Genomic DNA, 27,923 nt, shown 5'->3' with positions numbered 1-27,923 from the left:
TAAAATAGGTCAGAGTGATAACTAACCAGAGTGCATCTTTGAAACTATGTTTGTTGGGAAAGGAGGCATTGACCTTGAACACAGGTCTAGGCTGTTTAAATCTTTTGGACCGGTTATAAAGCAGCATGACTGTATGATCATAAAATTGGGAACATTGAGTTCATTTTGAATTAAAATTTAGTTCGTGAGTCTAACTTGTCAGCCACCATGACAGCCTCTTAACATAAGGAAATTGGTTTTGAATTTTTCTTTTTCCCTAAATTCATTTATTTAGCAATTACTAACTTTGTATCATCCCAGGAATGCATTTTCTTTTATCTTATCACACCATCAGAGAATTGGGTGATAAGCAGAGGACTAAACCAGAAAGTACTGGGTTTAGGAAGAGTCATCTGTATAGTTAAATATTTAAAGGGATTTTATTGTTAATATATGATCCTTTCTGTTAAGCTGATATTTCTTACCCGAAAAACTGATAAATTTAATTATATAATTCACAGTTTTCCAATATAATTACTAAAATGTATTTTAGTATATTAATCGTCAGTACATATTATTTCTTCATCATAGGAACTGAGTTAAAAAGTCAACCACTTGATCACAGATATACTCTTATAAGAATGTGACAGCAATATGAATTTTAACATAAAGGATTGCATAATTATGTAAAAGAGCACCTTCTTTTTTAAATTTGCGTATATATAGTTCCAGATTGAGGAATTTGCTTTGATCTTATCTTTTGAAATCTTATAATTTTGTTTTGAACTTTTCAAGCAGTGTCCCAAAAGCTGACTGATTTGATGGCTGTAAAGAACAGTAGTAAAGTATGACAATAAACAGATGCTGTTTGCTCTTTGGGCCTCTCAGCACTGGAAACCCTCGTTTTTGAAGAGCTATTCAGCATGTGCACGCCAGAGGGAGCCCGAGCCAACATGCCCTGCTGAAGGCACACAAACATTGCAGCTAGGAGCAGGTGCACTCCGGAACAGGCAATGCTGATGCAGCCACTCAGGACTAGAACTGAAAGCAAATGATCAATGAAGTATTAGATCCCTTCTCCAAGTACAATTGACTATACACTGGTAGCCGAAAGCACTACCGCTTTACCGTCCTATTCTTCCAAAGAACAGAAACCGCCTTACTGTGCTAAAGTCGTATCGTCAGCCTGACTGGTCCAGGGGAGCTCTTCCTGAGAAGACGTTGCCTCCCTATGCTTATTTTTGTTCATCCCTCCTGGCACCCATGTTTAGGACCGGACTAGCAAAGTGTCCTCCTGTCTTCCTTTAACAAGGGCCCTCCCTGGTGATCCAATCGAGGTCACTGAAAATTTCAGGAAAAATCTATCCAAGACCCTTATTTACATATCTAACTTCATGTGCCATGCAAAGTAAAATAAAACATCTACAAATACCAGAGATTAGGAAGCGAACTCCCTTCGAGGGCTCGTTATCTTGCCTGAGACAGGAATTCTTTCCGCTGGCTCTTCCGTAGCAGCTGCACTGATTTACCACGGGATGTAGAGTCTGATGGGCACAGCTCAAGCAAGGTCAAGCAAAGCTGGAAATACCACGGCATTCAGTTTCTGTAATGTGTGCTCTCACTTGCTGGCTGCTGAAGTTTAAGTTTAGTGTGGATGCGATCTGTTACATCTCCGTCTCCTAATGTTCTTCAAGTTTATTTTTTTATTTTTTATTTTTTGGGAGGGGAGAAGTTAGGTTCCCTGATTGTTTGGGATGTTTTCCTTATTGAACACTCTCCCTGTAATTTAGTTCTTAAATTATCCAGCATACTAATCAATAAAAGGGATGCTATAGAATTGAGGAAGTAATAGATGAGAGAGAAAAGATATTGAAAGATTAGAAATATTCACTTCATCCCAGTCAAAATGACTCTCATCCAAAAAACAGAAATGACAGCGAAAGCTGGCAGAGATACAAATAACAATTACTAGAGGAAGAGAAGCCCTTACTCACTGTGAGCAGGGGTGCAAACTCCTGCAGTCACTATGGAAACTGTCTCCAAAAACTACACATAAGTCTCCCATAAGAGGCAGCTCTACCACTCCTGGGGACACACCCAAAGGATTCTAAGTCTTTTTTTTAAATTTTTTTTTTAGATTTTATTTATTTATTATGTATACAACATTCCTTCCATGTATGCCAGCAGGCCAGAAGAAGGCACCAGATCTCATTATAGTTGGCTGTGAGCCACCATGTGGTTGCTGGGAATTGAACTCAGGACCTCTGGAGGAGCAATCAATGCTCTTAACCTCTGAGCCATCTCTCCAGCCCCAGGACTCTAAGTCTTACTGACTCTTCTATTGTACAGAGCTATGTGTTGCCTCTGCCCTACTCGCGATGGAATCTCTCTAGATATCTAAGAGCGCATTGTTAGAAGGTGGCACATATTCACAATGAAACTTTATCCAGACACAAAGAAAACGAAATTATGAAAATATCCAAGAAGTGAATAAATCAAAAAATCCTATCAAGTGAGACAACTCAAAAGACAAAAACTAGAAGTTTTCCCTCACCTAGGGGTTCGCTTAGGTTTTTATACATATATAGGCATGTATCTGTGGGCATGAGCTTGGGTATGTGGATCACTAAACCTGAAAAGAAACCATAGAAGGACCAAGGTGGTCGTGAGGAAGGTGGTGAATAGGAAGAGAACTTGCATGGCATGAAAAATGAAACAGGACTTCCAGAGGCGGAAGTTTACACCCAAGCGTGGCAAGGGCGAAAAATGGGCGAAGAAAGTAAACAAAAACAAGTTATACGTAAAATTCTGACAAAAACGATTATTTCTCATGAGAATTAAAAATAAAAAATAAATAGCAACAGTAGTGGGAAATCCAAACACCCAGCAAACTAAAAAAAAAAAAAAACCTTCTAGTTCTAAAAAGAGTAGTTGTGGATTTATTGAATAAACGTAGCAGTGATTACTAAGTTAGTTTTAATGCTTTCTTTGCGATTTTGAGAATTGAACCTGGTGACCTAGGCTTTCTTGCCAGACATCATACTGATACCACCGACCTTTAGTTTCAGTTTTAATGGATTTTTATCTGAAAAATATTTTAAATGGTTTCTAGATCTTAACTTAAATTCCCTTCAAGTCATTTTAGGGTTACTAAATGGATTGTGCTTAAAGTAAGACGAGTAAGTTCATACCTCTATAGTCATATGTAAGTTTTCACTTCTACTCTCCATAACCGGCATGATCTGTTTCCTTCCATTTTCTACCATGAAGTTGACAGCAGAGATGTGTTGTCTGTTTTCTTGTTTGCATCACTTCCTCCCTGGAAGAGGCAGAAAGGCTGCTAGCGCAGTACTGAGACAAGGGGTGCTCGCTCAGCTTCTCTACCCGGGAACCTTCTCCTTTGGACCATGAGCCCTCAGGATTATTATGACTGAATATGGCAGGTGACCGTACGACTCCTGTGCCACAAGGGACCTTTGCTTTAAAATGGAGCAGACTGTTTTAGAGGCCTAGAAGTAGGATCAGGAGGCAGAGGCTTAGAAAGCAAAGACAAGGGAAGAATACAACCCAAGGACACAATACGGAATTCAGGTAAAGGGTTAAATAAAAGGAATCATTGGAAACTTCTTGTCAATTGGAAATAGGGGGTCATCAACACGGTATCTATCATACAAGATCATATGATCCCAACCTCTCAGTTTACAAAGGAAGACTCTTAAGTCTGAGGAGACCAAAAGCGGTAGCTCAGAGTCCACTAATTTTCAATTGCTCTGGAGACTAGTAGTGGTGTTATTATTCATCAGGCCTTCATTGAGAGCAGAAACATGATCCCACGAGATGGCTCAGATTACTTTCTGTGTAAGCCTGTCCACCTGACCTTGAGTTTTGGAGCACACAGCGGAATGTAGACACCAACACCTGAAATGTATCCTTTGACCTTGATGTGTGCTGTGGTCTGTGTGCACCTGCACACGCACATATGTGTGTGTGTGCAAACATGCGTTAATCATAAATAAATAATTTAAGTTTTCCTAGAAAAGAACAGAAATTCTCAGTTGGTTAGGTATGATGGATAACTAAAATATGTTTATCCAATAATTTTATACACCAACTTTAGTTTTTCTTTTATATTGTCCTAGATCACTGTGACAACTTTCTAATTTTCATTTGTAAAAAAAAATCAATGAATTATTCTATCATTTTGTGTCCATAAATGTTCATTGTTTGAAGATAATAATCCTAGCAACTCTTCCACACTTACTATTATTTGTATTTGATAATTGCATATTATCATGTATCAACTTTTAAAAATATGTTTTTTCTTATGATCCAATATAAATTTCACCTTGATATTCTATAAAGTTGATTTTTAATAAATCCACAAAATTTATTATTAAAAATAAAATAATGCCATGGAACACTTCTTCCACAAGATATTATTTTTTTTGAGACTATAATTCAGTTACATATTTTCTCTTATCCTCCCCGCTTTATAATATACCCCTCCCTGCTCTCTTTCAAAATCATGGCCTGTTTTTCCATTAATTGTTGTTGCATGCACATATACATATGTTATATACATATACATTTCTAAATACGCAAATACAACCTACTAGGTCTGAATGCAGTCTGTATGGATGATGGCTGTTTTCAGTATTTATGGTATTTGGTCTTGGGCATCGTCTAATTTTTCTTTTCTGTAGTAATATCACATGTGGCCACAAGAGGGCAACCGATGAAAGCATTTTAAATTTTAGACATTTTTCAGGGCTTGTTCTTTTACACAAGTATTGTGAAGACAGCTTTGATACCGAATTTAGCAATGCTTATCAACCTATAAAACCACTGTATTTCTTCGAGGGCATATAAAAAAAGGTTTGTTTCAATTTATTAGAATTTAATGTTTTATTTAAAGTAGGAAAATTCACAGAGGGAACGTAAGCTCTATATACTTTCATGGGTTGTGTGATATTGATTGACAGCGAGCAACAGACACAAGGATGGATGAGACTGACTGCCGATAATTGTTTCTAGCTAAGCTGTGTTGGCTAACAACAGCAACGTGCTGTCAGTATTGCTCTGTGAGAATAGGTGTCCTTATTGTGATTAAAGTGACGCTCGTTTATTAACAATTGCCGTGGATTTTGTTCACCCATTTGCCACCACTTCTAAGGGGTATTCTAGTGTTAACCCTGTGTGTTTCTTGGAAGAGGAACATAGTAGGTGTTCAGGGAAGACATACTGAAACTTGAAAAAGACAAAACATCAAATACAGAAAGGGTAAAAGGGACCAAAACAAAATAAAAACAATAACAACAACAAAACACCTTTGTTAAAGCTGATCTCTCCCCTCTGGGTGGGAGGGAAGATCCGGAATGGGGAGTCAGTAGTAAGTGGAGGAGGGGCTCTGGGTTAGGCATTCAATAAGACCCCTGGGTCCTCCCATTCTCCCTGTGGGCTCCCCAGATGTTTGATGTTTGTTCCTGAACAGGCTCTTCTCAGCACTGCTTGTCTCTTGACAAAGGAAGCAGCTTTCTGAGAGAGCATCTTTGCTCTCTGTCACTGCTTATACATCCTAGGTCCCCATACTTAAAATACCATTACCTGCTTTCAGACTCACCTCATAATAACGAAGGCATAAAAAGGAGGATCCATGATGGATTAAAACACGTTTGAAAGGAAAGGGTAGACTGATTATGAACTTGAGAGATTCCCAACCCTAATAATAATAGATCATAAAATAACTGTTTTACATCAATGAGGTGAAAAACATTTACAGGATCGAGAATGATTTACACGAAAACTTCAAAAAATCACTTGCTCCCTCCCCTCCCCCTTAACAATCCAATTATATCATAGTATACATCACAGAAAACGCACCTCATTTTTGCTCTTAGAAAAATGACGCAGCCAAGGCCTCTAATTGAATTTTTGAAAGCAGGTGTCGTTCATGATAGCATCTGTTAGCCTTGCCAAGAACCTCATGTTCAGCTCCAAATTACGCTTTTATTAATTTCATTATTGTTTGCAGTGCTTTCCAGGCCAGCCAGATATATGGCAGTGTGACTCAAATCATGCACGCATGCATGAGTGCGTGCGTGCGTGTGTGTGTGTGTGTGTGTGTGTGTGTTATAGAGAGACAGGGAAACCGAGACATACAGAGAATGAGACACAGAGAGAAAGAGAGCCTATTTATTCCTTAACATGTTTTTATTTATTCTATCACAAGATATATTAATCAAGATTTGGCATTGTAAATTTTGACTGCAATAATAATTTGGGATCAAATGTTCTTAAATATAAACGAATTTTAATTATAAACATAGCTCTAGTATTATAAAAATGACTTCATGTTTTCAGATTTTTATAAGGTGACATGAGCTACATTAACATAAAGTAGTTCCTTGTTGTATAACACCCAAATCTGTAAAATACTTTGTTTTTCAATTAGTAGAGAATTCTGTTAGCTTTGAATTATTTATTTATTTTTTTGTCCTTTAGCCTGGAGTCTTATATCTTGTTTACCTTGTTTAATGTTCCTGTAATTAGAAGGATGTGTAAAGGCAATGAGCAAACCTATTGGTAATGATAACAGCATGAAGTGATTATCTGAAGACCTATAGATCACACTTACAGAAGTAACAGACACCACCCCTGTTTATCTGGATGAGGAAACTGTGTTTTGTTATCAGTATGGTAAGGCCAGACCTTGGAATTTTAAATTAAATAGGATAATGATTGCTTTTGATACCTGCTTTTCTCTCTTTTTTTGAAGCATTTACGTATTTTTCTCTTCATCACAATAACCTATGGAATAACACATAAAGCACTTACAGGGGGTGAAAAGAAACACAGGAAATTATGATAACAACACACAGTAAATGCAAGAAATGTAACAATGTAAATATAACCGAAGTCTCTTTATTTAACTACCTATTAAGTAATATATGCTCAACTTTTTCATCTGTAAGTATCCCAGGACCCTTTCAGACTGGGTGTGTTACTGAAGGACTATAATCTTTGCTCTTAGGAGGAGGAGGAAGAAGGATGCAGAATATAAGATCATCTTTGAGGGTAGCCTGGGACACAAGAAAGCTTTTTTTCAAAAAACAAAAATAACAGTAAAAGATCCTCTGGGGTAAATTGCTAATCTAATTAACAACTTCACAATTGTGACTTCTAAGTTTGAGAGTTAGGGTAAACACACAATGTAGCAGAAGAGGACCCAACCCCTGCTGTCCTACTTCAAGTTAGGTAATTACAGATAGGTTGTTTTCGCTCCGGGTTGTATGTGTGTGTGGGGGCATGTCCGGCTGTGGATGTTTCTGCTGGAGATCACTCAACCATTAGATGCTTGGGATCAACCGAGGCAGTCCTTTTGCCAAACAGAAGGGCAAAGCAGAAGAGCAAGGAGGTAAAAGGAGGAGAACCAGCGCAGGCAATAAGAGAAACTGGTAGCACGTGGTGGGTAAGGAAATTTAAATCTCTAGTGAGATGCTCCAAGGAACAATCAAGAGCAGAAGTCTCCTCTATGCTATCATTGTTAAATATTCCATACTGTCTGTCATTGCTAAAGGGGTGACTCTACTCCATTCCGTACGTGACCACGCTCTTCTGTGTTGTGCTCTGTTCTGTGACCAGATGTAATTGACACTTCTTGGTTGGCACAAGACATGATAATCAAGTCTGGGTAAATTTCTATCAATCATTCTTTAAAAGCTTTATTTTATTAGCATAGATTAATTACATACAATAATGAGTTTCATCATGACAACTCATGCTTATAGTGCATTTTGAGACTATTCACTTCCCATTACACTTTCTTGTCCCTCTGCCCAACCAGTCTGCTCTATGTCAATTTTCATGCTTTCCCGTGTGTGTGTGTGTGTGTGTGTGTGTGTGTCCCCTAATAACCTTGACTAGGATTTCTTACAGGAAGTTGGGTATGGGATTATTTACAGGTACATGCATCAGTTACCAATGGCTACATTACACTCCCCTCTCCTGGTGACAATTAACCATTAGCTGCCTATAACTCTCCATGGAGGGACAAGCCTTATAATCACGTCTTCCCTCCGTGATAAAATGTTAATGGCCCAATTTAGAGCAGACTTCACATGCATAATTTCAACTGCTGACAGTTTGGGAGGTCATGGACCACAGCATGCATCTCACAGTTCCCCATCTCTCCCTCCTGCTCTCATAGCCTTTCTTGCTTCCTTCTACAATGTTCCCTGAGTCTTGGACGTGGTGTTATAGATGTCCTGTTTAGGTCTAAGCAGCCCCCAGTCACTTATTCTCAATACTTTGAACAGTTTTGACCACCTGCATTAAGCATTGCTCACTAATAAAAGAAGTTTCTTTTACCAAATCTGAAAGCAGTGCTGATCTAGGGTTATAAATACTGAAGTCAGTTCGATGGTCACATCATATTCATTAATAAGACATAACAGGTTCTCTCTTCCTCACTAGGCATCATGAGCCCTGCTGCTGCAAACTTCTAAAATACTTGAGATATGTGTATGCTTGTGTATACATGTGTGTATGTGTGTGCTTATATACTCCTGATGCTCCTCCTGTATTTTAACTTGATGTCTTTGGCTTTGTTACATAGCTTTAGCTTTTTCTGTCACAGTGAATTTTCCTGTCTTCCTGGGGTGCCATCCAAGGACAGTCAAAAGTTGAATGATTGAGAACACTGTGTCCAAAGTTAAACATGATGTTTTTGAGTTCAGTTTTCCTGTGTCAAGTTACTTATATATAGGTTTTAAGGTTCTCATTCATATCTCTCTCCAAGTACTTAAAATATGCACATGCAGATTGTATGTATTGCCATGGTCTTGGGAAATAGTTTACAAGACTGATAGATTCAAGTCTAGGTCATGGACTGACATATTCCTCCTTATAGATTTTACACAATTCTCATAAGCAGAAGATAGATCTCAGATATTATAGATGCCCCTGATCTTTGTGGTCATCATGTTTTACATGCTCACATATTTAAATCCATATGAGCACTATTATTTGTGTAAACGTACCCATAAACATTGTTTAAAATGAATCAATTTTCTTTTATTTCAGTGATTGAAACAGTATTTCTCATACTTCCATACAATTCCATTGGAAAAAAAAAAACATACTGTTGAATGAAGTTTCCCTATGGCTTTTTTAAAAACTGATGAATAGGGAACAAAACTCAGTACCAATGAAGATAATAAGATGAGGAAAGGCTGTCAGAAATATCAACATAATAAACTCTGTTTTCACTAAATTAATTACATTATGGATGAAATGTGTCCACTAATTCATAGTTAACAAGTTAAGATATTCTATAATTTAAAGCAATATGGGGACTTAGCCTCCCCTTTTGTCCATTAATAGTCATATTGGGAATATGGAAATATTTTTATTTATGTAATCTACACCTTTGCAGGTTACCTCTCATACCAGAATTCTGGAAAAAAAACAATAAAAGAACAGATGAGTCCCTAAATTTTCTGTCTTATAAAACACTGACGGTAGATCTTTATGGTATTTCCTCATCATCTCTGTGTCTCTTGTCTATCAGAAACCCTTCATTTATACACATCATTGTCGTACAGTAATTGCTAATGTAGTCCACAGACTACAGTATTGACCAGGCATGGAGCATAAGAAAATAATCCTTAGGGAATAAAGCTAACAGCTATTAATAGGCATGTAGTTATGTAGCTAATGACTGCTTTTCTGGGTTTACACATTGGCACATGAGTAATGTATAAAAAGCACACACACACACACACACACACACATATATATATATATATATATATATGTATATATCCATCAGCTGCTACAAGGAGAACGCATCTTGACATTCAGAGCTTGTAGACGTGAATACCTTTCTTCCAGCCACCTGGCTTTCCGCTGCACCTGCACCTTGCTGCTCTCTGTCTCACACTGAATAATTTCCCTCAGCAAGCGAAAGACAGATTGCAGTCACCAGTCAGCATGTACGACAGTTCTCATATAAAAAAACAGGTTTTGATCTGGTGCCCAACAAATGAGATCAGGTAATAAAATTAATGAATCTTTGTGGGAGGGTTCTACGGATATTTAAGAAGTGTGCAAATTGTGGCTTTCTTGTTTATAGAAGATAAACGTACTGAGTAAATTTACCTTTTCTTCAGAACCCAAATATTACAGTCTTTCGTTCATCACATCTTAGGTGGGAAATGGTGTGGTTGACGCTTCACTATTCAAAATAGGGTTTCTGCCTTCAAAGCGTGGCATCCCTAGCTAACACATTCCTACTTAAAACATTCCATGTGCCCTAAGCCCTCTAAGAGGACGATTAAGTATCCAGATAAAACTGTTTTTAAGCTAATGAACTTAGCTACATCATATTCTATGTCCCAATGTCTATAGTTCTCCTAAGAACATGACACAATTAAACTCACCATTTGCTGACTGATACCCATTATTTTAATGCTTATCTCCAGTTATTCATAAAAGACATATTCATGAGTAAGGACTTTTATTCTCATGAGGCTGGTAGTCTCCACTTAGAAATAAGGAAGCTGAGCTAGAGCCTCGTTGCCAAGTCATTACTGGTTTCCTGAAGAGTACTGACAATGGATTCAGGATTAGATACACCAATATTTTAATATAAATTTTACCAACATTATAAGCAGAATGACCTAGGAATATATTATCACATTATGGCTGGATGTTTCACCACAAAAAATTAGAAATCATTTTTGAATATTTACGCATTATAGAAAAATCACAACATTGTAGTCACACAGGAATTGACTGTTGCCAAGGTAATCCAAGTTATTAAGAATGAAGGCTTTTACTGTGCCATATGTTGAAAATCACCCATCAATCTTTTCTTACTTACAAGATCTTTTCAAAAATTTGAAGTTGTAGTTTTTACATCAAAATGTTCAAAGAGCTGATGGGATGGCTTATTTCACCATGCCCTTGCCATGCAAGTGTGAGGATCCACGTTTGATCTCAGAATCCACGTAAAAAATGCCAAGTATAAGGATAAGGGATGGCCTAGAGGTCAGAGCATGTGATGCAAGCCTGACTACCTGAAGTCACGTCCTCAGAACACACATAACGCTGAATGCAGAGCTGCAAGTGTCTGTAGATCTGCTGTGATCCTACTGCAGCCTGGAGCTCACCAAGGCCCACTGAGAGCTCATAGCCCAATTATTATTCAGCAGGAAATAACAAACGATACCCTATCATAGATGAGGTAGAAAATAAGGACTGATATCCTAGGCCTTAGGTCTCCATATCCATGTACTAACACTCTTACATCCACACAAAACACACAACAAACAAACACACACACTACATATACAAGCCACACCCACACTCAAGACACAGACACATTCAACACACACACACATCCTCAACATATACTGAACACACACACCACATGGACACTCAACACACACATACACACACACACACACACACACACACACACACACACCACAGTGCCAAGACTGGTAGTGTGTTTTAGCCTCAATGTTGGCAAGGTAGAGACAGGAAGATCTCTTGGGTATGATGAGGCACACAGCCCAATGATTGATCCTATCTAAAAGCAGGTAAGAGTTGTTCCTGGCATGATACCCACAATGTCTTTTGATCTCCACTCACAGACATGTGCATATATGCACCCTGGAAAATAAAGAGTTCAGTATTGAGTCTCCATGTCTCTTCTGGGGAGGGGTGAACATCAGTCTCAACTTTGCTGTTCATGTTCTTTCCAAAACTCTAACATTGCCTCATCATGTTTAATGGTTTTGAGCTTCTTTGAGTAGTGACAGATATTGTCTAGGTGAATTTCGTTTGTTAAAAAAAATCAAATTTTCGTGTAGGACTGAGACCTCATGATCTGTCTCCTGTCAACTTCGGAGTGTCTGTTGTTGCTGAACATGTTCAGCTCAAATAAAAGAGAATCAATCCTTTAGTTCGCATATTTAGTTCTGATTACCATACTTATGGTTTCTATTTTCACTGAAACTACAGTGTGATATCTATAATTGGGAGATAGCTAATGCTTTTTCTTAGAAAGTAAATATATCTTTCAGGTCTCCTTTCCATGCAAGCCTATAATTTAGTGAGGCTAATAGCTTGTTTAAAGTGGCCATTTTGAAAACACACTCTATGTTAATGCTCTCTGGTTTGTGTCTGCTAAGTGGTTCAGCCATTCAGGAAATATTGCATTTGGTTGTTATTCTTTGTTGGGAAGTCCCAGAAGAAATGAGGCTACACAAGGAGCAGACAAAATGCTCCTACATTCAGGAACTCCACATGAGGAATCGCTGAGTTCATTCCACCCAATTACAGGATATATTTATTTATTGCATTTCATTTGAGTAAGATTCCCAGTGACTTATTTATATCTGTGTTCTGGATGTACACCCATAAGACATCACTCTGGCTGTATTAGATGCACATCCTGAAAACAGAATGTACTTTGAGCCTTTCACTCAGAGACTCGTCATTGTCATCCTTAGAACACCATTTGGCTATTTTATATTTATAAACTGGTAGTACATCTTTTCCTTTGAAAGATAAAAGAAATGACGTGATTCTATATAATAGATATATGAGGCTAAAAATACATCAGTTAAGGGCGTTTAATATGGCGAAGATATCCATTATTTTAATGAGCATCTATTAACAACAGTTTGTATTTCTCATGACATTTAATTCTTTTGTCCAATGTTATATATGTTCCTCACATTTTTAGCTCTCTCTTTCCTGTCCTGAATGCCTTTTAAAATTCTCACTTTAAATAAACTGCAGTACTTCTCTTGAGGGTTCCATAAAACTGTTTTTCTGTTCACATTTCTAATTCATGCTGTCTTCAAGGGTAACAATAATCCACTAGATTAAAACAGACAGATAGAGGATGCAATCTTAGGTTCATTATTACATTTGCTGCTTGTTGAAACTACTCTCCCCTATGAGTGTTAGGAAAAAGGATTGCCATTATTTTGCTTTCTTTTTTCAAAAAATTATTTTAAATGCATATCTGCTTTGCTTTATATCAACTTTTTGGGGGGAGGTGGGTAAACTTTACTGTGTATTTACTTTGTTTTAATTCAAATGTTCCAGTTTTATGTTATGCTATAAATTTCCCCCCTGTATTTAAATAAAAATAAATTTTCCATGCCTCGAAAGCTGCCTCCCTTAAGGACTAGCTTTCATGACATAAAAGAAGCTGATATAAAAGCTTCCATAAGAGGGGAGTGACTAAAAGTCCTACCCAGCCATGGGTCCGGTGAACCACAACAATGACTAGCATGACACCATAACTCTAAAGCTGCAGTAGAGACACACTTACCTTGGTGGTTACCAACAGTTCTCTCATTGCTCTAAAAACCTATACAACAAGAGGAAACCCATGCCTGGTACTGGAAACCTAACCAAACTACTCAGCGCAACTGATGTCATAGATCTTGGAAGAGACGTTACTTGTCTCCTAGTGATGTCAGAAACCACACCTATAACGTCTCACCAAAATGACTGTGTGAATATGAGCTGGACAAGGATGATACTAGTAAACTTGCCAAAGTGTCTAGGGTTAAAGAACACAAGGCATCAATATTATACAAAAATTACAGGTCACTAAATAATGCTCAGAGTGGGAGACACTACTCAAATACACTAAGTACAGCTATGTGATCGATATCTTAAAAGTGACATTGCAAAAGCTCAACTCTGGGATTTGTCTATAAAGGTGACACACCCATTATCTACTCCATCACAGCTTAGGGTAGCTTCATACTATCATTTGATTAGAGAACTTGGAGTTATTCGTTTGAATCTCTCCAAGTATTTTCCGAGTCCAGCTATATCTCATCACCTTCAGACTTAAAACCTTAGCTAAGCCAAAATATGCTGTTTTAATTGACTGTTGGTTTTTTACCTTCTCCCACATAGACTTGACTTAATCATCTACTGTTAATATGATAACTAGAGTGTGCTCTTGAAGGTGTCATTAATTAACCTTCTTTGTGTGGTATATTTAATATTTTAGCTACAGTATGGGGAGTTTCTTTACTGGTCCTGTCTGTCTGGTGCTCTGTGTGCTTCTTGTACCAGTATGGGTATGTATTTCCTTAATTTGCAGGAAGTTTTCTTCTGTGAACACATTGGAGATCAGACCTATACTTTTGCCCAGGGATTCTTCTCCTTCTAAGGCTTATAGTTAAAATAATTCATCTTTCCATGGTGTCTCAAAGTTTCTGCATGTTCATTTTGTGTGATTTAATATTTCTTTGTAGTTGTGCTGGAGAAGTCCAGTTCCTCCACTCTGTCTCCAGGTTCTGATGTTTTGTTTTATCTCCTCTTTGACGTTTTCTAGTGGTTAGGCTTCCTCTGATTTTGTTAACTGGGTGTGTTTTTGTGTTTCTTTTTATTTCATTTTCATTGAAGCCCAAGTTTACTTCAATATTTCAATTTCTTTACTGAATTAGAATTTCAAATTATATATTGCCTTCATCATTTGATTTAGCCTGTGTTTGTGTTTTCTTGGACATGATTCAGGTGTTTGTTTTCATTCTGTTTAAGTGCCTTGTTATTTCTGTTCATGTCTTCTTTACCCTCCTTGTTCCTTGATGAAGTTTATTATCGCGGTTTTAAATTCTCTATCCTGGGTTTTATTTAGCTGATACTTACCAGAAAATATTTCTAGAGTATTAGTGGGATTGGATGCAAACTAGTATCTTGGCCTTTCAAATATTATTTGCATTTTTGTGATGTCCCTTTTGTATATGAAGTTTGGTCATTGATTGGGTGTCTGATGTGAGATTCTAGCCTCCCTCAGGTTGAGTCAGTGGAGGAGCTGCATAAGAACTAAGCCTGGGCATGTAGAAAAAGCTGTGTGGGCTTGGTTCAGGGTGTATTCTTTAGGTAAACTGGTACACAGCTGTGTTTCTGGAGCTAGTACCAAGAGTGTGAAGATTGTGAGGGTTGGCTCGGGTTTAGGAGAACTTACCAGGAAACTGGACTTGGGTATGGAGTTGGTAGGCAAGGTTCTGGGGAGTTTACCAGCAAAGCCCGTGTGCAAGTTGCATGCCTGGAGCTAGGCCGTGAAGGTTTGAAGATGGCTGAGTTTGGTTCTGGCAAGGTAAAGGCCCAAGCAAAAAAAGTACAAGTCATTATGAGGAGGACTTTGGTTTTTATCCAAGCTGTTATATGAAATTATTGGTGTAGAGAATACAGAAATAGAACAGTTTGGTTTACAGGTGTTGCAGGTGCAAAAACACCATAGGCTCCTAGGTTGAGCAAAATCAGAAACAAGAGAGACTGGCAAGATTCCACAGGTATCTGTTGAGGGAGAGGAATAGGGAATGGCTAAGAATAAACCACTACACATCTTAAGGAGGGTTGATTCCTAACACTGGTTGCGAGACCATCAAAAAAGGACGCTGACACTGCATCTTAAATACAAGTGAAAAGAGAACATAGGAAATTAAAATGTCACTGTAAAAATGCACACACCCAACACATTCTTATCAGGAAAAGAAACTGGAAAGTTTTGATTCTAAGTAACCGGGGCGGGGGGGCGAGGTGGGGGGGACGATGACATTCAATGTTTTACGAGCATCATCTCACTTGGTTTTCACAGCATTTAGATGAATTAAAACTTATTTTAAACCACTCTTCAGGGAAGGAAACTTAAGCTCAAGGAAGCTAAGTCACTGTTTTATTCATTTAGAAAGTAAAAGGAAAGAAATATAGTCTTGAGACTTTGATATGATCTTGCCAGTACACTTAATGATTAGACTGAGTTGGTTATTTAATAAAAGGAAAATAAGAATGCAAAGAAATATCCAATTATTTGCAACTAATCAGTTCAATCAAAATTAATATGTATTTGTGTGGTGTGACTAGGACCTCCAATGTAGATAATGCTACCAAAAGGGCCGTAACTATGTTCTTGATTGTGAGCCCTGTAGACATTAGAGGGGATAATTCGCAATAAGACTTTTTACATTAGTTAATGAAATGCTAATATTTGTTTGTTTCATTTATTTACATGTTTTGAATGTCAAGTACAAGGAAGATAATTTGAATACATTTATGTAGGCCTATAATTTTTTATATCATAGCAGATTCTTAATTTTGTGTCTAGCAACCTCTTATTAAGAAAGCTGGACAACAGACTTGATTACGGCCTTTTGTGTGTCTATATTTCCAGTGCTGAGGTTATGATTGGATATATTTTTAAAGAATTTTGTGTTAATGGGGGTAGCGAAGTTGTGCTGAGGCCACTGTCTTCTAAGTGGTATTTCACCTTTTTCTTCTTGAGTTATTGGAGCTTAATATGCTTCTCAAGTTTCATTAACAACATGAAAATAATGACATGACCTGATACAGAAGTGAGTTATCATGCTAAAGGACAAAATTTGTTTGAGAAAAGATAAATATAGATCTTTATAAAGAAAATTTTTAAAAAGAAAGAAAAGTATACCAGATCAATGTTTCTCAATGTTCATTTCGTGACACAGAAAATGTTATTTTTTTTAAATAATCTAATGATATGGGCAGAAAATGCTGCTTCAACCTACAGTTGAGTATTTTACGCTCCAAGCCTAGAAAACCATCTCTCTCAATATTTTTTGTATTGTAATTTTTTCTATTGTTATTTATTAATAAAACCAAAAAGCTATTTTTTCCATTTTACTTACCAATCCTAGTACCCACTCTCTCTTCTCCTCCCATCCCTTCACCTTTCTCGCCATTCCCTCATCCACTCTTCAGAGAGGGTAAGGCACATTTGCTTTGAGGAAAGACCAAGGCCCTTTCTAGTATATCTAGGCTGAGCAAGGTATCCCTCCAAAGAGAACATGTTCCAAAAAGCCAGTACAAGCAGTAGGGATGAATCCAGGTCCCAATGCCAGTAGCTCTACAGTTTGCTCCAGCTATATAACTATCATCCACATTCCAAGGGCCTAGTTTGGTCCCATGTTGGTTCCTTCCCTGTCCAGCTGGAGTTGGTGAGCTCCTATTAGCTCAGGTAAACTATTTCAGTGGGTGTCCCCATCATGGTCTTTAATCTTTGCTCATATTCTCACTTTTCCCACTCTTCGACTGGACTTTTGGGAGCTGAGTCCAGTGCTTCACAGCAGGTTCTGCCTCTCTTTCCATCAGTTACTGGATGAAGGTTCTGTGGTGACAATTAAGAAAGCCATCAATTTGATTACAGGGCAAGGCCAGCTTGGGCACCCTCTCCACTGTTATTTAGGGTCTTAGCTGGGGTCATCCTTGTGGATTTCCTGGGAATTACTCCAGTGCCAGATTTCTTGCTAGCCCACACAATGGCTCCCTCAATCAAGATATCTTTTTCTTTGCTGTCCATCTCTGTCCTTCCCCCATCTTGATGTTCCCATTCTCTCCTGCCACCTCCCTTTCTCACTCCCTCCTCCCCTTCTGCCCTCCCTTCACCGCCCACCCCCATGCTCTCAATTTTCTCAGCAGATCTTGTCTATTCCCCTTCCCATAAGGAATCTCTGTGTGTTTTTCTTAGAGTTCTCCTTGTTACTTAGCTTCTCTGAGGCCATAGACTTTAGGTTCATTATCCTTTGCTTTACAGCTTTAGAGTAGGTACATAAGTATCCACTTATGAGTGAGGACATACCATGCTCAGCTTTCCCAAAGCAGGCTCAATTATACTACAAGGACATTTGTTCAACTATGTTCATAGCAGCACTATTTGTAATAGCCAGAACCTGGAAACAGCCTAGATGCCCCTCAACCAAAGAACAGATAAAGAAATTGTGGTACATTTACACAATGGAGTACCACTCAGTGTACAATGACATCTTGAAATTTGCATTCAAATGGATGAAACTAAAACCATACTGAGTGAGTTATCCCAGACCTGGGACCAGCATAGTATGTGCTCATCTCTATCAATCTTACATAGCAGATATCCTTGCTTTCTAGCTTCTGAGAATGTATACAAATTTCACCACCATTATTATGATGCTATGATTGCATGCTATGCTTCTCCATCTATTACCCAAAAGAGTTTTTATCTCCTCTCTCAAGCTAGTATCTCCACCTGCAGTTCTTTCTCTCACCACCTCAATGATCTTACTCTAGACATGTGCTTCTTTGCATCCTTTATCATTATCCTGTGCTAAAGAAAGGTTTCATGTGACTGGGAACTTAACCCACGAGTTAATGCATTTGCCTTGAATGTGTGGGGAACTGAGTTTGGATCCCTAGGACCCATGGAAATTCTGAGAGTGCAGAATGGCCACAGGTATCCCAGTACCTTTCAGAGAATATAAGGATCCCCAGAGCTGAACAGCTAAACTAGCCAAATTGACAAGCTCTGTGCATAGTGAGACACCTTGCCACCTTGCCTCAACAAATAATGTGGAGACTGATCAAGCATGGTATGTTGTGTTTTCATCAGGCACACAGATGGGCACATGCAACTTCACACACACATAGGCTCTCATTTGCACAGGTATATATACACATATATAAAGGCTTTATAAATATTGCTTCTACTTTGTTCTCCCTATTTACTATTATATTAGTGTAAATCAGGTTTATTTTCTCTATGTTGCTTCTCCAGAGTAACTTGTACATTTCAATAGTCTATTGCTAATTCTCAATCCCCATATAATCTGCCCTCTGGGAGCATTTGATACTCTGTACCACTATCTTTTGAATTGACAGGGCTTTGAGTACACATCCATCTCTTTGTCTTCTTCCATACCATTAATTGCTGCTTTATTCTTCATTTCTTCTCCTTTAGAATGACTCTTCTATGAGTATCCACTTCCATACATGTGTTTTCAATCACAGTTTCAAACTTGTATTTTCATCTACCTCTGTGACATTGTTACTTTCTGACAACTCGTAATCTCTAATACAACATTCAGAAAGCAGAGCACTCAGATTTGACACCTGTTCTCCCAAAGCAATCTTTGTCTCCTATGAACGCAATTTTATTTTATCCTTCCACAGCATAGTCTGAAAATGTGAATCTCTTAAGGACAAAAGTCTCTGATTCTTGTTTTCTTTCATAGAAATCCGCATCTAATGAGTTAGGAAAGTTTGAATAATTCCATAAAATAAAAATAAGTATTTAATCAGATACAATGACATTTAGTAATTATTTTATATATGATATGCATTCATTAATCAGGAACTTATGAATTTTTCCCATGTTACAAACCAAATCAAATTTTTTTTCTCAGAAAAGGACTGCCAAGAAATTATTTTAATGTACAGGATACTTTGAAATCAACTACACTGGGTTTTAACGGAGGAAGCTTTACAACATTTCATCTATGTGATATTAAACAAGTTGCATGATTGCAATCAAACAACTTTTCATATACACTATAAAGGAATAAACATTTCTCCACGAGGATTTCTTTGAGGTCAACACAATGGCATACAATGTCCTTTGATAAGTGCAGCTATTGATTTATTGTCATTATTCTTCATCTGCAATAGAACACGGTAGTGACTGGCTTTATCTTCTGAACAAAATTCTTGGGAAAAGTAAAATTAAACAGGAAATAATGTACTTGCTACCATGGCAACTGTGCCCATTGAGATCCTGAAAATTAATAAAGAAAATGGCACAAGGGTGGCATTAGTTTAGTTCACAGTGGTGCTGAGATTGTCCTTGCATTATATTATTCTGATCCTTCTTATAAATAAGATGCTGAACATAATGTTTATCTACTTCAATGGCTGTTTTTATGAACAAAGATTTATTATTTCATACCAATCACAACGTGATGCAAAGCCCTTTCTATGGATCTGGTGACTGTTTTCTTTCTCTCATCACTTACATCTCTTTCTTATGAGATGGCACAAATCAAGTGTTTCCATGTATAGAAGCCAAGAATCTCTACACTTGATAAAACATCCATTTCTCCTATTCAGTGAGACATTTCGCCCAATGCTTTGTGGTTCTACAGAGAAATGAACTTGTATTAATACACAGGTAGAGAAGCTGATGCACGTAGATTAGCAAATGGTTGTCTCTTTATACATAGCACAAACTATTAAATACCTTAAAGAAATTTTGCACTAAAGCATTCTTTAATTATAATAAGAACTGATATTTACTCTATATCTAATTTAATTATTCTTGTCTTCATTAATTCACCAAATCTTGCCTATTTTGTACCAAAGAATATATTTACCCAAAATTTAAATGTCTGGTCTAATATCTAATGGCTATAAGAATCTTAAGGTAAATATGTTTTGATCATGAGGAATATTGAATGAATCAAATAAGAGAATTCATTTTTAATATAATCAACAAAAAGAGTAAGAAAATAGACAAAGGAAGATTTTCCAACCTTTCCCACATGCTTATTGCATGACAACTCTAAGCCATAGATAGAATGTTTCTCTTTAGTGACACTCAGAATTCCATGGAATATAACTTTTCAACACTGTGGTACCTTATTATGTTTCAAATTTTAGCTAGAAACAATATTTACAGTTATAAAAAGCTCCACATTAAGTGATAGACTGGGTATTGTACTCCAATATAGTAATTTCCGCCAACAGTGTGGTGCACATATTCAGTGAGTGATGTGGATGCATTAATTTACCCAGTGAAGAAGTGAGGGTTTTTTTTGGTCAAAAATGCTCAATTATTTTTAAAGTGTCAGAAATTTTCCATCAAAGGCAATGCTTATTGTAAAAACCTAGAATCTAACAACTGAGAAGTTGGGGAAGGATGATTTCAAATATAAGTTCTTCTTGAGCTACAGCAGTGAGTCCAAGCCAACCTGGAAACAGTTCAAAAGCAAAATCAGTGTAGGGATACACACACACACACACACACACACACACACACACACACACACACACACGTCAGTAGTGGTACAATGCTTGTCTATCATATGAGTAACTGATTCCACTCAAAATATGAGAATAAATAAATAAGCTATACTGTAGAAAAAAGCGCATGGTGTATACATATGTGTGTATGTGAGTGTGTGTTTAATGTATAGTATTTTAAGTTTGATTCATAAGCCATTGAGCAGGCCTTATCATACCACTTGCACTATTTTTGTCTCACTAGGAAGATCAAGTTGTCTCAGTATACTATAATATTTATTTTTTCCTTGATTACAAATCTTGAGATAACAATGGATTATAAAGAAAACACAATGAAATTGGAAGGACATTTCTATGTAACAGAAGTGTCTAATTCTTGGGTCCCTCCAATCCATGAACATGCATGCTAGTGACATATCTAATTCTTATGTTATATAATGAAGAGCTTATGTCCTTATTCTTCATTCACTTCTATTTTAACTATAACTGTTAAGTATTTCATAGCACCTCAATAATTATTTGGTAGAGAAATTAGTTAATGAATGAGTCCTTCATACAGAATGCAGGCAATGTGATTTTTGGCTAGTAGATAATCAAAAGAAGAATATTCAGGACTGTTAGTCTTGTTATAAGGTCAACATTTTTGCTTATTTTACAATTGCTATTCGAGCAAAAGGATATATACTGTTAGACCTGGAAATGGATAACTATCTCAGAGGCAAAGGAGACTGACTACTTAGCTAGCAATAACTTGCTGAGCTATCATAGTCCACATGGAATAGCTCATAAGCAGTGTCCATCTGGACCCCAACTTCACTCCATCTGGTACGACTTAAAACTGAATGCTTACTGACAAGATTATTTGTTATCCTATAGCGATATAGTGTAAATTATAGCGATATGCCTATCTTATCTTTCCTCCCCCGTCTCTCTCTGGTTTTCTTGCTTCACATTCTTCTTTTACTATGTCCTCTTTTCAACTCAGAGTTTATCACAAACTAACAGAAAATGAACAGTCTGTATAATATGTTGTTTAAATTTAAAAGCCCCTCATCACCATAGCAAACTTCTGAGCTTCTTATCCATGTGCATAAATGAATGAAATAAGAGCAAATCACTTACATGAAGCAAAATATGTCTGACAACCACATTTTAAAATGTTTGTTTAATTCATGTATGTTTGTGTATATTCACATATGTGGTACATGCAGAGGCCAAAAGAGGCTGGGCAATGGAGCTGGAGCTAAAGGTTAGTAAACTACCCAATGTGGATGCTGGGAGCTGAATTCTGGACCTCATCATTGAGCAGCACACACTTTTAACTGCTTATCTATCTCTCCAACCTCTCGCTACTAGTTAGAGGAGTGGTACTCAGCTTTCCTAATGCTACACTTTTTTAATACAGTTCCCCACATTGTGATGACCTCCATCCATAAAATTAATCTTGTCACTACTTCATAAATGTCATTTTTCTACTATTGTGAATCTTAAGGTAAAGATCTGTGTTTTCCAGTGGTCTTAGGTGACCCCTGTGAAAGGGTCTTTTGTCCCTCAAAGGGGATACAACCCTTAGATAGAGAAGCATTGACTTATTACAAAATTATCTTTACCACCTTCAAGCTGAAACTTGATATCAAAAGCTATATAACGACAACTCATGAAGCATTTTAGGATTACTCTAGGTGAAAGCCTGTAATGTGTGTTAGAAGGTTATGGACTGTTCTCAGAAGCAGAATGACATGGTAGATGACTTCTGGGAGTCAATTAAAAACAGTGTTGAAATTCAAGGTTTTACCTATCAAGTTTTAAATATTTCCTTTTTTAAAATTTGATTTATGCGAAACCTTAAGTTTCTCTTTTTCTTCTCCTTGTACATTTCAGAATGTGTTTTGCAATTGTCTGTCTATAGCAATTGTAATGTATCCTTTATTTTACTCTTATATAAAAGCATTGTTACTATAAACACCTTACCAGTTATTTTACACATAGCATGTTCTTTCTGTGTGTCATGGTACCCATTTACTAAATGTATGCATGGTTCGTGCACACGAGTGTGCAGGTATATGCATATATTCATACATATGAACAGGTCTCTAGTGTTTGCAGAACAAGAGCTCCTACCCATTGAAATATCTTCTCAGTATCTGTGATATATGTTTTATTATGTTCAAGTTAATGCCCTAATCATCATATGATAAACTGAAAGCAAGCAGACATATTAAACTTTTAGTATTCTCAAATAACCTTGGAAATTTATTTCTCAAGCTGAGTAATGATGTCCAAATATACTCATGAAACTATGAACATAAAACACTAAATTCATATTTCTTATCAAACAAGGATTGTCTGATTCTCCTTGGTTGAAGAGAAATAAAGTATTGATCCAATTAAAGTTTTTCCCAATCTCACTTGGGAATTTGTGCACAAAAATATAACTAATTCAGGTACTTCTTATATAACCTTAAAATACTGCCAGCTATATTTCTTAGTTACACCATGTCATCAATGTCTCTGATTGTTGATCCTTTGGGAAGCTGCCGTTATCTGCTTTTGCTGGGGCCACTCTGATGTAGCCTTCTTCAAAGGTACTGTTTGGGCCAAATCACTTAGAATCCCTTAGGTTATATCAGCAATTAATACTTGCCACACTGCACTGCACTCTTTGGTTGCTTAACTGTCTATTATTAGTCGCTATTGGACCTGTGAAATATAAAGTTCTTTAAGGATCATAGTCAATATTTTGCAATAATTCTTCTGAGTCTGGGAACAATACCAATTGCTGGAGACACTTGGTTATTTGCCATTAATTTATGTACAAGTGAATGTATGATTCCAGGAGAAAAGAAATAGAGGGTGAGGAAGATATAATATTTCATAGTCTTCTATTAGGTTAGAATCATAACTTTTTCCTTGAGAAAGATACACTTATAATATTAATATAATATGGAGGTCTAAATTGGGGGGGTGTTCATGACAGGGTTTCTTTGCGTATTCCTGGCTGTTCTGACACTTGCTTTGTAAACCAGGTTGGCCTCGAACTCAGATATCTGCCTGTCCCTGCTTCCCAAGTACTGGGTTAAGGCTATGAGTCACCACCACACAGTGAACTAAAGATCTCAGTGAGAGTAATTCACTCCTTCTCATGTTTTCACATCATTTGCCTTTATGAAGTCAGTTCCAACCATCCATCTTATATGAATTTTCTCACATGAAAAATTCTTTAAGACTTATGCAATTTTCTTCAAGAACGTATTTACAAGTGTGTTCTCTTTCTAAGTGATTGAAAAGGTCTTCAAACATAGACATAATCTTGTATTTACCATGAGCAGGAAAGTCCCAGTCAAGCTTATCAGTGGTACTTTTTTTTAATATGTAGCTTTTAGTATAATAATTCAAAGTTAATTTTTAGCTCAGTTATAAATTACGTATATGATCATTATTCAGACACTAATTATATTATTTTCACTAACAAATCTATACTCTGCCATATAACAGAACTATTTTATCACTAAAAATATCAAAATTCAACCATTTTCTTTGTGAATTAATGAAAGCCAACACTCATAGTATTGCGTGCTTGAATTTTTGAGTAGTACCATAATGTATTTTTTAAAAACCAATTGTCTATTGGTTTGTGCTTGAGAAGTGAACTCTACTCATGAATCTCTGGTGAACACAACACGAATGAGTAGGGAATTGAAAGGGAATAGAGTAAAAAAAAATGGAAAGACTTCAAGTTTTAAAAGCTTTTGTCTTTTGTTTGCCTTCTAAAAAGTAGATTATGCCAATTAAACTGAAGTGATGTTTTTATTTCCTCTGCTGAATTTAATTTTAGAATATCGCAACAGATGGACTTCTAAAAATGAATACATCCATTGTTAACGTAAACCTTAGTGCACATTATTTTAAATGATGAACAAGTCGCACCTAGTTTTTTAAAACATTATTGATAGAAGAGCATAAACTGACTAGTTTGAAAACCACATCATTAGACAGAGTGTCTGACCCAGAACTCAGAGCAGAGCTGAGACTTCTCAAGGCTCTTTTTCCCAGGACTATCATGGCTTTTTAGGTCTGCCTCAAAGATGATCACTGAGAAAACTGTATAAACGTGGTGGATTAAATTTCCTTCTCATTGTTTGCCTTATGCTGTGTACAAGCAAAGTAGATGCATTTCTCAGTGAACAAGACTGTCTCTGACCAATGATCTAATTTCTACAATGCTCCTGACTTATATGATGATGGGAGGCGAAACCTTGGCCTTGACAACGTCTGTGACTGTAGCAAGTTACACGTGCTTGACAATATCTAGACCAGAACACCACCTTCCATGTTCCTATCAGGCAGAGAACAAAAATGATTTATTTCCAAATCAGTTTCAGAATAACAAGGTAATTTTATTAACATTATGAAGAGAGAGACTTTAAATTGGAGGTCTCTGTTGTGTCCCTCACCTTGGAGATCAGGGAACCTAGTAGGAGAGAAGATGGTAGGAGTTAGAAAGGATGGTGGCCACCAGGAGAATATCAGCCACTGAATTAATGAAGCAGGGATCATATGGGCTCACGGAGACTGATATGATAATTAATGAGCCGGCCGGGGACTATCTAGACCAGGTCGTCTGCCTATGTTATGATTGTTAGCTTGGTGTTTTGTGGTACTCCTAACAGCCGGCGTGTGTCTGACTCTTTTCAGCCTCTCTATGAGGGCTTTTGCATTGTCCTGCTGTATCTTTTTTTTTTTTTTTTTGATGTGTTTAGTTGTTGTCACTTGGAGTCCTACTTTTTTCTGAAGAGGAAATGGAGGGCGAGAGGACTGGTGGAGAAGGGATATTGAGGGGAGCCGAGAGGAGTTGGGGGAAGGGAAACTGTCTCTGGGATGTATTTATTTTCAATTAAAAATAACATTACTATCTGTATAGAAAAGGACATCGAGGAAGGATTGTATACGTTGACTCCTGTTATGTTTAGAAGAAGGCACCAAAGTGTACAAAGTGTGTGCATCATTATTGGGTCTTCCTTCTGTCTCTTTGAAAAGAAAAAATATAACCTATTTTATTCCCTCCCTATGAAACAAATATGAATAAGGAAAGGCTTTTTATTGACTGAGAGTCTTCAGAAATTCATAGTTGTAGTAAAATAGCTTACTGATGCTTCAAATTTAGCATATACACGAGAATATATCAAATATGTGAATTGTATGAGACTATGTATACTGTGTAATGTAAAGACATACTGTGTAATGCTGGTGGAATGTAGTGGTGTAATGTAAAGACATATTGTGTAATGCTCTAGTTGGTGAACATTTTTTTTCCCATGAAACTGAAATTTCCAAGAAGTTTCAGGTTTGTGTTTGAGAAGTGAGTTCAGATCACATTTTGTGTGTCGGAGAGTGGGGATTGTCAAGCACAAAGTGACTGTTTGGGAAGTACCTTGTGTACATGGAGTCTCAGAGAATAAAGAATTCACATCTTTACATGTAGCTTGACCATCACAACATTAAGCCTATACAATCACATTTGAACATTAAACCCATTTGAGAGAATCCCATCAGGGATTAAAAAGAATAGGGAAACTATTAACTGAACAACAACCACAGGATACGATGAATACTTAAATAATTATTGAAAATTATTACCTGCAATAATACAGAACAGTTAGCAAGTTATTGATATGAGATAAAATATTTAAAATTTTACTTATGCTAAGATACTGTAAACAGAAAAAGAGAGAGATAACATTGTGAAGGAGAAAAGAAATAGAAGAATATATAAATATAAACAAATTATTAAAAATGGTACAGACTAGGTAGATCTTTCTTCCCATATTTTCACACATGGTATGTATGTGCAAACGTTTCTATGTGTATAGTGTGTGTGTGTATATGTGTGTGTGTGTTTGTGTGCACATGCATGTGCATTTGTCCCTGCATATGGAGGCCTGAGGTTGATATTGGCAATCATTGTCATTGAGGCAATACAACCTAGAGCACACTAATATGGTTAGTCCTCTGACTAGCTTGCTCTGGAGATCCTTTCTACCATCTGCCTCTGGAATTACTAGCTTGTTACTGTGCTCCCCAACATTTGAGTGATCCTCTCAGTCCTGGCAAACCTCTTATGAATTCCTTTCAACATAACATGAATACTCTTTCATCCTAGAGAAAAAAAACAACTCCACTTCTCAAAATTGCTTTCCCCAGTGTTGAGAGTGTAAGTAAATTATAAAAAGATGCCTTTCTTGGTTTTATTTTTATTTTTATAGTAAGGGTCTTAATTTATACCAGGATAACCTGGTATTCATGGACACCCTCCTGCCTCAACCTCCCAATCCAGTATTTCTATTAAGTGTGTACCCGGTGGTAGTAGTTTATGATCCTACACTGTCTTTTATTCCCTATGTCTTCAACGTAGGTGGTTCCTAGTCCTTGATGGTATATAACCATTTGAACTTAGATATTTTTGCTCAGACAGACTCTTGCCTCATTCCGTTTTATCCCTGACATCTCCACCTTTGAACCACGTGTAAATGGAACATTTATTTTTACCTCAAGAAGTTGGCAAGTCACCCAGATCTGATCTTTTATATGGACTAAATAATTGGTTACAGATGTAGAACAATAAACACGTTTAACAAATAATGTCAGGGCTTACAAACACTTTTGAATCTTTCATTAAGAAGTCTATTTATACAAATACCTTTGCCAACTGCTTCATATAAGAAATAAGCTTAATTAAAAGAAATGTGGGACATTTTAAGCATTATCAATATTATATGGTTTAACTAAGGTATAAACGACTGGATAATAAACATATTACTTCTGTAATTTTTTATAGTTCAGGAAAGAGAAAGCATTTGAATTTTCTTGGTGAATATTCCTAGCATTACAGAGATTGAAAGGATTTTATCTGTTGCTTCCCTGCGTCGTAGCTGGTTGTATCATACTTTGATCTATATGAAAGAATTCTCACGTTATAAAGGCTCTAAAAAGACAAAAACAAAAACAAAAAAAAAAAAAAAACAAAAACAAAAAAAAACCCGAACACCGCTGAATAAACTAGGAGTACCAGGGAGACTGAGGATTATAAAATAGCAAGAGTG

At 36.8% G+C, this 27,923-nt stretch overlaps 1 protein-coding gene across 8 annotated transcripts in view; it reads left to right on the top strand.

Moving 5' to 3' along the window:
* Ppfia2 (PTPRF interacting protein alpha 2) overlaps window positions 1–27,923 on the top strand; it is a 341,255-nt gene that overhangs the window by 97,012 nt on the left and 216,320 nt on the right. The gene's annotated exons all lie outside the window — the stretch shown is intronic.

This window comes from Microtus ochrogaster, chromosome 24 (genome assembly GCF_000317375.1).
Source record: "Microtus ochrogaster isolate Prairie Vole_2 chromosome 24, MicOch1.0, whole genome shotgun sequence".
NCBI lineage: Eukaryota > Metazoa > Chordata > Mammalia > Rodentia > Cricetidae > Microtus > Microtus ochrogaster.
This window is presented reverse-complemented; position numbering and strand designations above follow the sequence as displayed.